This window comes from Anser brachyrhynchus (assembly GCF_964034855.1).
Source record: "Anser brachyrhynchus genome assembly, chromosome: 4".
Classification (NCBI taxonomy): Eukaryota; Metazoa; Chordata; class Aves; order Anseriformes; family Anatidae; genus Anser; species Anser brachyrhynchus.
The window spans coordinates 33172216-33185129 of NC_137698.1; the positions used below are offsets into that span (position 1 = coordinate 33172216).

Consider the following 12914-nt stretch of genomic DNA (forward strand, 5'->3'; position numbering starts at 1 on the left):
ATTCCATGTACATTTCATCTGATCCTCATCCTCATTTTCTGAACTCCCCCTGTCTCATTGCAAAATCAGGTGATTCTTAGCATTTCATACATAGGTCTCATGCCAGCTGCTTTAACTTTCAAATGCTCACACTTTCAGCTTTGTCAGTCAAAGGAAGGATTAATGAGAGATCAGAAATAAGTGCTTTTAATATTTGTTGTTTTGTCTGTAGCACAGCAGGCCATGATTATCATTTATTTCCTGTGCTCACATAAATCAGGCTTAAAACGTGCACCTGAAAACAGAATTTCACCAGCACAGTTCAAGCTGTGGCCACTACATGGTACATTAAATTCTTATACAAATTATTCATGTTAAAAGTTTGTCGAGTATGTTATTTCCAGGATTGGGCATCTGATTCTGCAGCCTCCTTGAGCCAACTTCACCTTTGATGTAATTTTGCTAAATGTGATATAGCTATGGAAATGACTATTTTGACTCGATGAAAGCAACTGTGTGACCAAAGACTATTCGAGGAAAAGTTGCAAATTTTAGATGATCCCTTTGAATTTGGCCAAAGACAGCATTTATTCTGATTTACTGCAGTGCTATCAGCAGTTCCTCAAAACCAGCAAGGTAAGTTTCAGACGTATTGGCAGCGGGAGATTGTGCAAAGTAAGACTTTTTTTTTTTTTTTTTAACAGAAAACCCATCCTTTTAATAGCAGCATCTTCTGAACTTGGGAACTGCTAGGGTTCTTTTCAGAGGTTCATTTTTGTCTCATAATCTAATAAAGAGCAGCTGAAGCACAACCTTTGAAAATAAGCCTGAGAATCGCCGAATCACTTCTCCATGTATTTACACTTTATAATTTAAACAAGCAAAGCTAAAGGTTTTTGAAACACTGCACCAAACAAGACCTAAAACCCCACCCATTTATCTCTAAGAGGCACACACAGAGCGGAAGCCCGGGTCAGGTTTGCCAAATTAAGTGCAAAAAAAGGTTAGGAAATGTACACCCTTTGTCACCCATTTGAGGCTTAAGGATCGTTGTATTTCCAGCCATCCCCAAAATGACATTCTTTTTCCTTCTACTTGGAGATACGACTATTGATTTGAATTCAAGATACACTGTACAGCAAAGAAAGGAGGAAACAATGGCTCTCTAAGCTAGTGTAAAGCCTTGCCCTGCTACACATGCATGCCTCCAGGAACCAAAGTCAGGGTGTGGCCTCACCCGTATGAAAAAGAACTTCCCCTAATATTAGAAAAGGGGGAAAAATGTTAGGGTACAGCAAATAACAGTTCCAGAAGAGTTGTTTCAGACAAATAGTCACGCAATAGAGAAGTGTACCCTTTCTACAAGTCTGTAACTTATCTCTTCAACCGTTACCAAATTCTCTGTTAGTTTCCATGGCCCAGCTGAGAAAGAGCCAGTGGGAAAACTTGCAACTGTCCGTTTCCCAGGATTTATTCCTAAAAGAGCAGAATTCCCTCTTGCTGAGATGCTGCTATCACCGAACTCCACCCAGCCAGGAATGCAACTAGCCTGAAAGTACAGCCTGGGGAGAACAAATTGCATGCAGCTTGTTCATCCTCTTCTTATCAATGGCATTCACAACCCGAGGGTCTATTCATGTATGATGAATGACTAGGTTTCCAATGGCAACGTTTGCAAAGGAACGGTTAGGCCTTGAGAGCGGTAAGAAAGGGTGGGGAACCTCAACAATGTTGCTCCAAAGACTGGGGGAGCTGGGCTTTAAAACTCCTTAAAACAGACATGCCATCTGTCCACGCTTTTTGGGAATAAAGGACAGATTCGAGACATTTACAGCAGCAGCCCCGAAATCAGCCGATACAGAACACAGCAAGTACATCAATAATCATCACCGCCACACAGCCCGCTTGGGTAGAAGGCTTGATAAGCTACATTTGCATTCCTTTCTCTCCCACTCTTGCAATCAGTTTGGTGCCTTGTTGTTTAAAACACAGCAACCCTCTTCATTCTTACAGCATGCAGAAGCATAATGAACAATCGGGGCCAAAACAGCAGCCACCAGGAATAACACTGAGCAAAACTCGAGCATTTTCGACCTACCCATCTTTGTAGAAAAATAGCTTAATCAGTGCAGTGCTGAGGACCAAATCCTTGCAGGGATGGAGCTGCAGTTCCGCAGTAATCCAAACGAACAAAACATCATCTGTCAATATTTCAATCCTCACGCATAAAACCGGTTAAGGATGCCTATCGGAGCACGGTCACCATTAGAGGTACAGGGTATTTTGTGCTCCAAGGAGTGATGCTCCATTCCACGAAGAGGACAGGTGGAAAGAAAAATGGAAGAACGAGAGGAGGCCCAGTGAAGTAGTCATGAATTTTTTTTTTTTCCCCCCCGGGTCATTTACAAGTGGGAGACCCCTTCAGGATGCAAACCAATCAATCTTTATTTAGCACATCTTTTTCTCACTCAGCCCGTGTAGAAAGACTGCAGCAAAGCGTGCAGGGCATTGTGGGATAGGGATGCAGCAGAGAGCTGCAAGGAGATTCGCTGGGTTATTTTTTTTTCCCTCCCTACTCAGCGATCAGCTGTTCAGAGGCTCCGCGCAGGGCCATTGAATTTGGGCACCAGAATGTTATTACAGGATTAGCGGGCGGAGACAGCCACCACTGTGCAGCTGGCATGTCAATGCAGCCCAGAAATACATATGCAAATATTACTCGCAAATCGGAAAAGGGATTTGAGTCCCCGGGGGAGAGCCGCTATTGCGCAACGTCGGTTATCGGGGCGGCCGCCGCAGATGAAACGAAAGCACTTTCATTTAGAAAGGGAGATAAAGCTTAGTGCTCAGTGATTGCATTAGGATTTGTCCAGGATTCAGAGTATTTCTCGGTGCGGTTCTCCCCTGCTCCAGCTTCCAGCACCGACAAAAGACCCCACAAACGCCCTTTGTCCCTCCAGATGTTTAAAGCAGCACCAAGGAACCTCTCCCGAGAGCTGTGCCACTGACACACAAACCAGCAGCGGCTTCTTGCACTGCAAAGCCACGGGTTTAACCTGACTCAAGTCAGCTCGAACAATCACGGCTGCAATTCGTAACCTCACATTCAAGGACCAAGAGAATCAGAGCCAGCAGTCTGCTGAACTTCTGCACAAGCATTAACATGAAGTTGGATTCCCTCAGTGAATCTAATAACTTATTTAAACTAACTAACTAACTAACTCACAGATCAATTCAGATTTTACCAGGCTGTTACCAAAGGAAATAAAGTTGGTGTCAGTGGTATTTCTCAGCTATGCAGAGTAAGTTGCTAAAAAGATGCTTGTGAATACACAGACCCTACTGAAGCTAAGCAACATAGAATTAGCTTTGTCCTCCAGTATAACAGCTGGTGGGTTTTGCAGACAAGGTAGCATTTGCATCTCTAAATACAGTGAATCTTTTCTTTTGAAAAAACAAAACAAAACGACAACAAAAAACCTCAAATCATATGCAAGTATTTCAGCTCACTGAGGCTAACAAAGCTTCCCACAAATAAAAGGACACAAAAGCTCGTTTGCATTAGGAATAAAAACTGTTGGTTTTAAATACTGTCTGTGCTACTTGGACTTAATTAGAAGAGGTAGGGTTAGTTTAGACCTCACAGCTGAAAAAGTTGTCCTACGCTCTTTAAACAGTTTCCAAAATATACTTATTCCATTCTTGGGCTGACCAGGTAAACAGTGTTAATAACCATTATCATGACTGAAATTTAATCTAAATTCCTGTTAAAAACATAGAATCTCTACCCATCATTTATTTTCCACTTGGCAATCACTAAACCAGATTGGTTTTATACATCGTGCAGATCCAGCCTGGTTTCCCTGGGTAATGCCCACAGGGCAAAAGCATGTTGTAATCCAGTTTATAACCTGAAATGAAACATCAGGCAGCATGCGTGCGTGTGTTAGGATTTTGGGTGCTCATGCCAAAATGCTGCTCCTCTGATTCCCTCGACATGTGCCGAACTCTGTCAAAGAGAACAAAGTCTGTTTCATTTTAGCTCCACACTCAGCAGGTCAGAAGAAGCAGGGATCTGCACGGCAAAATTCACAGTTTAAGAAAAGGCCAGAGTTTCAGGCATATTTTTGGAGGGGTGGGGGTGGGGTTCTGCTATTCTTTCTTTGGGTTCTTGCTTTTCTTTTTCAGCTGTGTAGAGAACTCCATTACAAAGAACAAGCAAAATTTTTAACTCCCACAGCTAGGAGATGCAAGGTCTTTTGTTTTTGCCACTTGAACAAAGGCACATTTAAAACAAAAATCAGGACTGAAAACTCTGGAGCGCGCTCCCAGACCTGAGGTGGAAGACTCAGACAGAAGCACACAGGCATCGCTTAGCTGCTTGCTTCTCCTTGCTCGTTTCCAGCATCGAGTTTACATACACTAAAACAGAACGACAAGTATCGCTCAAATTACTATGTCCACTTACAGTCAGTAGCAAGGACTACAAACCCCTCGACTCAGAACCGCTCCCGTAACATACCTCATGGCCAAAGGAGACCGCAGGAGTCCCAGCTACAGCCACTCTCACAGGGAACTACAACTCCAAATGAGAGATTGCTTCAAAATGCAGTTCTCATGTAATTAACTCCAAGAAGCTGCCTTCTGACAATGATCTTATATTCTGGAAATGATTCTGCTTCTTAAACAAAACAAAGCAGTGGTACTGTGGCAAGGAAGATGAGACAACCGAAAAATGAGACAACAGAAAATCTCATTTCCCTTGAGATTCTGGTTCTTGCATGTTTAATGTTGACACATGGGTTCCTTCTCCCTTGTGAAGAGGAAATGGATTTGTAGCTCAGTGAGCAATCTTGCACTTTACCCCATACCAGTTATTACCAGCCCGTTTCAACCAGGTTTATTGAATGTCTGTTTTGAGTTGGGGGAAGGGCATGGTGGTTGTTGTTATTTATTTTTCTTTTTAGAAAAAGAACAAAAAACACAACTGTTCTACAGAAGTTTGCTGCACCCATCGGAAGTAAGTTCTGTGGAAAATATATAGCACATGCCATCTTTACAGCACCACAGAAAGGACTGGTCTAGCCTCTGCTATCATCCCCTGTAATTGTCACGTTTTTCAAATAATTTATTCTTCTCCTTTTTCTAACACAACCTGAATTAGCATTTTGAGGGAGCTCATAAAAGGTAAGTTACCAAAAAACAACAACAACAAAACAAAACCAAAAAAAAAAAAACCAAACCCACAATCAAAACCAACCCCAAACCTGTAGCTAATTTACAGACCATAGCTGGATATTGCTACATCCTTCCCCTAATATTAAATAAGTCATTCAAACACTGCAGGTTAAGATTAATGGCCTGCAATGAAGTCTCTGCCATAAATTGACTGAAGGGAGAGTAATCTAACTCAGCCTGCCCTACAGAAGATTTTAAGGTCAGCAGAAAAAAAAAAAATTATTGGGTTAGCCCTAACTAAATGGCTAAATAATACAGTCGCAGGAAATAAGACTGTCTGGAAAATAAGAGGTGGGAGCGACCAGAAATCAATTCCCCAAAGCCATGATGCTGGGAATGAGGGAACACAAACACAGGACAGGATGGGCTGTCCCAGCCACCCCCTGGCTCCACACTGTTAATTTGACCCTGGCACCAGGAAATCAGGTGGGGTGAAACAACCAGGCTCTGTCATTGTGGGACCGTGCCCACGCCAGGAATCACGGGCCTTTAGTCATCTGGACGGGATGGCGGTGGTGGAGCGCCTTTACCTTTCGCCGCTGTAACAAGTGCAACCTGCAGCCCGACCCGACGTGCTCCAGCAGCCCAGGCAGTAGCTCAGGCTGGCAGGGAAAAGCCAGGGCTTCCTGCCACTGCAGCCCTGCTGGCAGCCACAACACGTCTGCCCCGAAAGGAGCTCTGTCAGGTGCTGGCTCCTCTCCCCGTGCCACAGCCTGGAGCCACGATCACCTGCCCATCTTGTGATCCAGTGGGGCAGATGCTCTTCCCCTAAGCTTGTGACCCTACACATGGCTTGTCACACCCGGAGGAGGCAAGGAACTTGAAAGGTTTGCCTAGGATGTAACGCTGGGCTACTGAGACCTTCACAGCCCCTGCAGCGCCCATCCTCCTCCGCCTTTGCCACCTTATTCTGTTTCTTTCTACCTCCTGCTTACACCTAGCTCTGCTTGCCGAGGCTGCGGCTTTTGCAGCACGCCTGCAGCAGGCAGGCAGCTGAGAGCAGTGGCAGGGACAGCCTGGCCTCCCCGCTCCACCAGAGCAAGCCTGGCTGATGTGGCGGCTCTCCCTGTCTCTGGCACTGATGTTGCAAGACAGGCAGCACCGAGCACAAGCTGCTTTTCTCCTGTGTGTCAGTCTTTCACCTTTTGGGCATTCTCCATTAAGGTGGCAGGGCCAGGCACTGCAGCCACCAGAAAGCAGCTCCATATCCTGACATCTCTTCTGCACGGCAATGGGATCACCCTCAGTTCGACTGCCAGATGTCAAGGTCGTGAATTAGGTTTCTTTTACAGGCTCTCAGCTGCTGAAGACAGAATAACAAGGATAGAAGCCACCACTATAAATGAAGGCTAAATAGTTTTACTTGCTTAATGTTTTTTTCTCCCTTCCTTTCCTCAGTTTGTAATCAAAGCCTATAACAACATGTGTACCTGAAATAAAGTGGGTGGGCCTCTTAAGACACCAACATACTTGTGCTTTATACTCCAAGTTGGAGAGGAGGAAAGGGTTACAGCTGACATCTAACCCCCCCTTTCCTTTTCTCTCCCCATCCCCACAACCTCTGCCTCCCTCTGCAGTAACCCTGTGCAAAGCAGGACCTTTTGGTGGTCCTGCTTCCTTCCCTACAGACCCATGTTCCTACAGTCTCGCCCTCGGATGAAGGGGAGCCTTTCTGCTGGCTGCCCTGCACACACCAAGGGGTAAGGCTGGCAGGTTAGAGCTCATATTATCACACAGTAATCACACACCTGAGATGTAATACTTACTTTAAGGCTATTTGTCTGTCTGAGGTTTTCAGGACCTCATTTCAGGACCATAGCCCTTTCCATGTTTAATAAAACATCATTTTCTCAGGTGAGCTATTTTAAAGAAAAAAATCCACAGTGAGGCAGATCCAAATAATTATTTTATGGGCTAGATGTTGTGCAGGCCTAAGTAAAAGGATTTTAAATTCTACACTTGCCATCCAAAGCTGCTAGTCAGAGCATCCATGCAAAAATAAAAAAACTACTCTGATTAATTACCAAGTGCCATTAACATAACCCTCACACTTATACATTTTTGACTCTCTAGGCCTATCTATTTTATTAACACTAACAGATCTCTGTTCAGCCTTTTTAGGTACATGAGCTCAAAAAAAAAAAAAAAAAAGCTGAGCTGGCAAATAATTAAAACTGTGCCTCAAATCACTGCAGCTTCCATAAACAGCTGCTCTGAAATGCTACTTGAAATAAAAGTGCTCCACGGAGACTCCACATTAATCACTGCTAAACCCTCCAGGCACAGGACATCAGGTAGTACAAAAAGCAGGAGGCTGAGCAGGAATCTGTTTAGGAAGAGGTTCCTGGCCTTTTCTACATAGTGTTAGATATAAGGTACATTAAAAAATGCTCTAGGCACTTTCTTTAGAGCTGCTAAGCAATGGCAAGAAAAGTAAAAGGTAGATGCAAATGCTTGGTCCTGAGCTGTGCGGTGAAGGTTGAACTGCTCAGAGATCATCCCCTCTACTCCCTCCTGAAACACTGGACATGCCCCATGCTGCATCTCTGCTTGATCTTACAGTTCTGCAGCTCTCCCTTTAGGAGAGGTGACAGCCTTGAGTTTAATCATATATTCCCCACTGACCTCTCCTCTGCTTATGTTTCCATTTACTTCACTTGGATTTTGTTGAATTAGCACAAAGTTCAAAACAGCAAGGGACAAGACAGCACCCAGCTATTACCACATGCCATGCAACTTCTATGCAAAATTAACCTAGAAACTGCCAGCCCTTTAGGCTTCTTTCTTCTTTTCTTTTTTTTTGTTTTCAACCTTCAAAACCCCACTTCTCAACAGAAACAGCATAAGAAAAATAAACTGGGAGAAAAAATACAGACGTTTCACAGCAAGAAAAGGCAGACAGTGTAAGCATTAAAAAAAAGCAAACAACACAGGCACAGGAAAGCACAGGAATTCATGTCTCCATAGCACATGGTCTGTGTACATAGGGTGCCTGAGCAGGTGGGATTTCTGCCAAAAACACATATGGGAGAGAGACTGGGAAGGACAGGAGGAAGAAGAGACCCTCCCCAGCCCGTGAGCATGCGGAATTCAGGTTCACATAACCTGCAGCACTTGCACTGTTTAAAGGATGAAATACTGCTTGCTGCTCCTCTGTATTTACCTGAGCTTTTGTACAGTATCCACCTCATTTTCTCGCTCGGAGCCAACAGCGATGTTACCTTCTATGTCTGCTGCCTTCTTCTGAACTGAAATGCCTTTCAAACACACAGATGTATGTCTAAGCATCTATATATCATCCTTGGTCTCAGAGAAGACCTCAACCAAGCATTAAGTGGCAGGCAGAGGGGTTTGCCCAGGCAGGCTCTTTACGCTGGCAATAACGCGACACTGAACTTTCACAGCAAGTAGGTAAACACATAGCCGCATACGGCAGGTACTCTGGCACCAGAAACAGTGAGACAGTGTCAGAATAACCTTGGCAAGAGCAACTCTGTGGGTTATAACAATAGTTGTACGCACAGGAGTTAAACCGACCAAAAACCAATAACACAAAGCCATCTGCAGCTCTTGTGGGGAGCTCCAAGTGCACATGGCCGGAGCCCGTTGGCTGCAACGCTGTCTTCTCCTTCTCCACACTCACAGGGTCACTCCATTTGACTTAGCATTATTCAGCTCCAGCACTTCGGAGCTTGGGAACACCCACTGGCTGCACTTCACCGAGTAAACACGCCTCTCCAGTCCTCAGCAAGGACACTCGCTCGCTGATTGCACTCCTATTTAAAGAACTGTTGTTGTGGGAAAAAGCCGAAACCTTTCTGCAGCACAGAAGATGTGTTCCCCACGTTTTGTGCCTTATCTGCAGAAACGCACCAGTTCCCGAAGTGCATTTCCACAGCAGGGTTTCACTGCAGCCACAGTAAGAGGGGGCCACCTGACAGGCCCCCCGTGGCCCTGAGCAGGCCGGGCCTCCAGGCAGTCCTCGTGGTCCTTCCTCAGGGCCTGCCAAGCAGCTACACTGCCTCAGCATGGCCTTTCCTCAGGCCTTTTCCACGAGGTACAAGTTTTTAGAGCAGATACAAGCTGCAAGGAGGAGCAGCAGGAAGAGGTGCCCACCTTTATCCTTCTCCAAGAATAACTCTCCTAAGCTTTCCCTTGGACGTCTATTACAGGTTCCCATGTGCTAGCAAACACACAGGGCTATGTACACGCTATGAAATAAGTTTTCATAGAAAGCTTTTAGTTTGGATGAGGGCTATTTTTGTAACGAAAGAGGTGCAAGATATAAAGATTTGTATTTTATATATTCATTCTTTATAAAGACTGAATCTTTTGCGGTCAGAGAACGGGATTAGATCTTGCCAGATTCTTCTTTCTGCAAGTTCTGTGAAGCGATGTAAGAGCTGCCTGAGAATTTAGCAGCAGTCCTTGTGATGAATGTGACAAGACAAAACATGCTGTTCTTGATACAGGTTATATGCAGTATCATCGAAACGACAACACCTGTTAGAAAAGTATGTGAAGTAACCAGCTGTAGGCACTGCTGGTAAAAGGAATTGAGAAATCCTAGTGGAAAACCAGTTACAGATACAACATACATGCTCTGCACTATTTCGGGTGCTGAACAACTTCTCTGTCTCAGTTAGCACAGTCAGGGGCTGTTAGGACACATTTCAGACAAATGCTTCTGGAATGCTGATGAACCTGTAACTCTGAGTTAAATTTTATTCACAATTTATATCTACTGCCTTTTAATCTTTCTTTTTAATGGCCACAGATGAGAAACCCCTTTTGAGACTATCAGCCATGTCCTGGACATTTCATTCTGTGAGCTATGAAACTCATTGCCCCAGGATGCTACAGCTGTTAATAATTTACGGGCATTCCAGGACAGAATGACAAATTCATGGAGGGTAAACTGACTCAAGATTTTTAAATATAAAGACACCACCTCCACCAGAAGCAGAGCTGGAAGCACAAATCACTGAAGATGAAAGAGCATTCAGGGGCATACTATTATATGTCTGATCTATTCTTATGCTTTTCTGTAGGCACCCACTATCAGCCACCATCCAGATTATAAGGCTGAGCTAGATTTACTTTTGTTTTGACCCAGTCTCACCTTCAAAATACTCAGTATAGACATCATAGGAGCTGTCATAGTAGCCACTCCCTTTTTGCATAGTTAATGGACAATAATGGCACTACAGGGCTGTTTTTATTACTTAGCAGAGCTATTTAGGGACGTCAGGTGAAATGAATCCATCAGACTGCTGCCTTAATACACAACCTGTTGTATGAAGAATGCCACTGAGAGCCACAGAGCGTCTTTAGCATGTACACTCACTTCTACATCATATGAACAAGACACACAACAATGGAGTCTGACTGGTCATCACTCTGAGCAGGGAACCTTTTCTTAGTGAATACAATATTAACCTACCATTTCTCCACATCCCCCTTCCTTTTCCAACATAGTTTATCCTTCAGGGAAGAAAAAAAAAAAAAAAAGAAGACTTCTAGTGATATTTCCTTAAGACTGATGTGTTTACCTTGCTTCTCTGCAGAGGTACTCTCCATTTTTCTAAATGTAATGCCATAGAGCTTGGGGAAAATAGGCCCTTACTGATGTCCTTAAAGACCATCTAATTCCACCCCCCCTGCCATGGGCAGGGACACCTCCCACCAGACCAGGTTGCCCAAAGCCCCATCCAGCCTGGCCTTGAGCACCTCCAGGGATGGGGCATCCACAGCTTCTCTGGGCAACCCGTGACAGTGCCTCGCCAACACCACAGTAAATTTCTTCCTAATATCTAATCTAAATCTACTCTCTTTTAGTTTAAAGCCATTACCCCTTGTCCTATCACTGCATTCCCTGACAGAATCCCTCTCCAGCTTTCCTGTAGGCCCCCTTTAGGTACTGGAAGGCTGCAATAAAGTCTTCCCAGAGCCTTCTCTTCTCCAGGCTGAACAACCCCAACTCCCTCAGCCTGTCTTCACAGGAGAGGTGCTCCAGCCCTCTGATCATCCTCACGGCTCTCCTCTGGACTCATTCTAATTTGTCCATGTCCTTCTTGTGCTGGGGGCCCCAGAGCTGAACGCAGCGCTCCAGGTAGGGTCTCACAAGAGCAGAGCAAAGGGGGAGAATCACCTCCCTCACCCTGCTGGCCACACTGCTTTTAATGCAGCCCAGGATACGGTTGGCTTTCTGGGCTGCAAGTGCATATTGCTGGCTCGTGTTGAGCTTCTCATCAATCAACACCCCCAAATCCTCCTCAGGACTGCTCTCAAGCCATTCTCCACTCATCCTGTATTTGTGCTTGGGAGCGCCCCAACCCAGATGCAGGACCTTGCACTTGGCCTTGTTGAACCTCATGAGGTTCGCACAGGCCCACCTCTCGAGCCTGTCCAGGCCCCTCTGCATAGCATCCCTTCCCTCCTGCGTGTCAGCCACACCATACAGCTTGGCGTCATCGGCAAACTTGCTGAGCTCAACATATTGTTGGGATCTTTTCAAGAGTATTTTCCAAGTTCAGCAAAATCTTCTGAGTGCAATCTTTTTTTTTTTTTTTTTTTGTAAGTAATTACGTCAAGTGCATTAGTTCAATATTCCATCACTGCTTTGGAGGGTTTATTGATCTGCACAAGCTGTAGGAGTGTCTTCATATCAGTCAAAAGTTCAACATAATATAACCACTGCTCTTTCCTTGCTAAATCAACTCATAAGCACTACACAAAGCACACTGCAAGATACCACACACCTTCAAATTAAAAAATAACCCAGTTCAACTAAGCTTGGGCATAGGAGTCAGGCACAATGTAAATCTTTGCAGAGACTAAAATTTACACTTTTCCTTTAAGCCATCATTCCATGTGACAGTTTTTCAAACGACAAATTCAATGAAAGGACATCATTAAGCCTAGCATTCAATACTGATTAAAAATAAATAAACAGAAAAAGAGGGAATTGTCACTCTACATTTCGAGAATGGGAGTGGGGGAAGTCAAGAACAGAAGCTCATAGTAACACAGAGCAAATAGTTTTACATGACAAAAAAAAACCACACAACACAAACCAACAACAGAAAGTCACCCAGAAATAAACTGATCATACACATGTTTAGACAGACTAATAATACTAAAACAAATAAATCCATGCTGGATTAGGAACCGGCAGATTGCTGAACATTCATCTCATGCATTTAAAAACTGTCCAGAGGCAACTGCATCTACTCCAGTCGTTGTATCTCTTCTGCAGAGGGCATCCACCCTGACTTAAGAGTGGAAGATCCGCCTACTTAATTACTACTAACATCCATCCAAGACTGCAAATATTCAGAAGGTTTCAAAGTGAGAGAGAATTAATAATGCTTTTACGCATGAGCAAAATGCTGACCATAACAAGCCAAGTTGTCCAGTCCTTTCAGGGGAACTTTCAGGTTATAGGTGATTACATGTCATCTACAGCCGTTTGTCTTCTCCTAGGGTCAGGGTATATTCTTAAAGTTAAAACAGACTAGATCTAGTATCTAACAGTAAAGTGTTATGGTTTACAAACAAACTGCTGCCAGAACAGCTATGGTAGCAGTCCAGCTATACAGGATATATTTTGATGCTTATGTCAAGCAGATCACCATGTAACATAAGAGGTGCCAGAATACATGCTGTTAACATTTTTCACATGTCTATGATTAACC

The 12914-nt window shown here is 44.3% G+C and overlaps 1 protein-coding gene across 19 annotated transcripts in view; it reads right to left on the minus strand.

Annotated features, from left to right (window-relative positions):
- The window catches only part of TRIM2 (tripartite motif containing 2), a 116062-nt gene that overhangs the window by 42807 nt on the left and 60341 nt on the right, over window positions 1–12914 (minus strand). Inside the window, exon 1 of one of the 19 annotated variants that reach the window (XM_080591913.1) lies at window positions 8381–9297. The exons of 16 other annotated variants lie outside the window; for them this stretch is intronic. The gene's annotated coding sequence lies outside the window, so the exon portion shown is untranslated. Of the gene's footprint in view, window positions 1–2077; window positions 2524–8380; window positions 9298–12914 lie in introns of those variants that run through there. 2 more of the 19 variants (XM_080591930.1, XM_080591919.1) reach the window with 2 other exon arrangements.